Source organism: Dermacentor silvarum, chromosome 1 (assembly GCF_013339745.2).
Source record: "Dermacentor silvarum isolate Dsil-2018 chromosome 1, BIME_Dsil_1.4, whole genome shotgun sequence".
NCBI lineage: Eukaryota > Metazoa > Arthropoda > Arachnida > Ixodida > Ixodidae > Dermacentor > Dermacentor silvarum.
In genome coordinates, this window is record NC_051154.1 from 444,648,851 (window position 1) to 444,651,836 (window position 2,986).

The window sequence follows — 2,986 nt, forward strand, 5'->3', positions numbered from 1 at the left end:
GGAAGCTCTTAAGTTCCTGCGAATCGCTGCAGAGGGCGAGATCAGTGCTTTTATTTTACGACAGATAGTACTAAGTTATTATTTTTAGTTATTTAGAGTAATAATGCTTTTTAGCTGTCGTGAACGCAAAATAATGTTTAGCATCGTGGATCTCTCACGTCATATCTGCCTACGGCGTAGAAGTGCAGCTGTCCAGCGATCTGCGACGTGCTCAAGGCTTCTCATTTATGAGCTAAAACAAGTCTTTCGTGCTATGATATCTCGTATTATTTGTCTCATCGTCCTATCTTGTTCTCTCGTTTTTTTTTTCAATTAGCTTGGCCCGGGTTAGTTGGTACGTACATGCTCTATATACTGTCCATTTACATCAACCTGGCCGCCATCTTAGGTCTCTAGCACGGCAAGAACATGCGTTAAAATAAGGTGTCCGACAACAGATGCCCTTCGCTGTCTGAATCGGTGTAAGCGAAGCTTTAAAAGATTACTGCGCAAGCGGCACACCAGTGTAAGAAGCGCGCAGTCGTTTTCGGCGACGAGCACGTTCCGAACGTTTCTCGCTCGAAATGGTAAAAGCTGCGACGGCGCACAAAGAGCAAAGGTAAACAACAAATTGACAACAATGGTTGTGCTGTAAAAACCGGTTACTGTCAAAAGCTAGGGGTCAAAGTTAGCGGCCCCAAAGAGCTTTGCAGGTGTTAGCGTTGGGCATAAATATTAAAATAAAATATACCATTTCATGATACGAAGAGTAATTTAGATTTTCGTGTTTAATTACAATTTAGAACTTATTCTATTAGCAGCAAGCAACTTGTTGCGCTTAGTTTTGTGTAACCAACTTTACGTACCTTCACCCAGTCAAGTCAATCCGTGTTAGGCCTACGAGCCATGAAATCGGCAATTGAATTCGGAATCGATCAGCGGCGTGTAATGAATCAATCTTTATTACACGTGTTAGTTGAGGGAAACCGATAACCACCAATCACTTCTCTAGCTTACGAACTTCAGGCCTTACCACGAATCTAGCCCAGTGGGGTGCTAGGTTAGAGCCGTCGCTTCGATGGGCTCCGCCATGTTTGTTGACGAAAGATTTTGGGACAGCTTTTGGGGCCCCCGCTAAATCGATGATATAGCGTGCCCGACGCAATACCCAAACACAGTTTGCTTCTTTCGCATTCGCATTGGCTTCGACGCTATTTCTTTGGGGCCCCAAAACGTTTCAGGCCCCTATTCTAAAACGCTCTAATAATTGCTGGGGTTTTACGCGCCAAAATCACGATATGATTGGGAGGCATGACCCAGTGGGGGACTCCGGATTAATATTGGCCACCTCGGGTTCATCAACGTACACCTAAATCTAAGTACACGGGTGTTCCTGCATTTAACCTTGATCGAAATGCGGCCGCCATGGCTGGGAATCAAACCCGCGTCCTCAAGCCAGCAGAGCGACACCTCACAAGCTAAGCTAACACGGTGGGTGAAGTTCATGTGACGTGGTACACTGATGTCATCGTGGCAAACATGTTTCGATAATAGCAGAATGAGTATCTTTATCCGTGACATTATGGGCAAACCGTGCATCTAGAAGTAAAAGCACCAGAACCCACATTTGGCTCGGGGCATTGCTCCCATTCTTTTTTATACGTTCTCGCATACTTGGCCCACTTACCCATGTTTGGATTCTCCTCTAGGAGGAGGATCCGATCTTACGTCCAGCCTATCGAAATGAATCTCGAATGTAAGCACGGACAAAAAATCATCTAGCAGGAGAAGGAAAATGGCACTAAAGCTTCGCGCGAGATACGTGGAGTAGGTCGAAAGCTGTGCCCGGCGCGATACTTCACTCAAAATTAAGACATGGACATGAACACACGGGGGCGTGTCATCCACCCGTGCTTCCCTTCTTTCATGTCGGCGCCACGATCGCCCGATGGCCGCGACCCTATGTTACTGCTCTCCCTTCCTGAGCTTAGCCATGTTAGTACAGTGAGCTGTGAAAAACCCACTGCTCCCAGGTTCATCCCGATGCCCTGCGATCGGGTGCATAATGGTCATCATCATCATCATCATCATCATCATCATCATCATCATCATCATCATCATCATCATCATCATCAGCCTATTCATGTCCACTGCAGGACGATCGAAGGCCTCTCCCTGTGATCTCCACTTACCCCTGTCTTGCGCTAGATGATTTCAACTAGCGCCTTCAAATTTCCTAGCTTCATCACCCCACCTATAGTTTTCTGCCATCCTCGACTGCGCTTCCCTTCTCTTGGTATCCATTCTGTGACTCTAATGGTCCACCGGTTATCCATCCTACGCATTACATGACCTGCCCAGCTCCATTTCTTCCGCTTAATGTCAACTAGAATATCGGCTATTCCCGTTTGTTCTCTGATCCACACCGCTCTCTTCCTGTCTCTTTACGTTGGGCCAACGATTCCTTGCGGACTTCATCGGCCTAGCGCTGAAGCACGCCGCAAGCGATGCCCTGGACTGAGGGCGTCGATGCATTTTTTAAATCGCCGAATAAAGTGATTTCTCTCTCTCTCTCTCTCTCTTAACGTTGGGCCGAACATTTTCCGTTCCATCGCTCGTTATGCGGTCCTTAAGTTGTTCTCAAGCTTCTTTGTTAACCTCCAAGTTTCTGCCCCATATGTTAGCACCGGTAGAATGCAATGATTGTACACTTTTCTTTTCAATGACAGTGCTAAGCTCCCATTCATGATTAAGCCATGCCTGCCTTATGCACTCCAACCCAATTTTATTCTCCTGTAAATTTCTCATGATCAGGGTCCCCTGTGAGTAACTGACCTATAGATAAACAAACGTACTCCTTTACAGACTCAAGAGCCTGACTGGCAACCCTTAATTGTTGTTCCCTTGCGAGGCTATTGAACATTATTATTGTCTTCGGCATATTAATCTTCAACCCCACTCTTACACTTTCTCGGTTAAGGTCCTCACTCATTTGCTGTAATTCGTC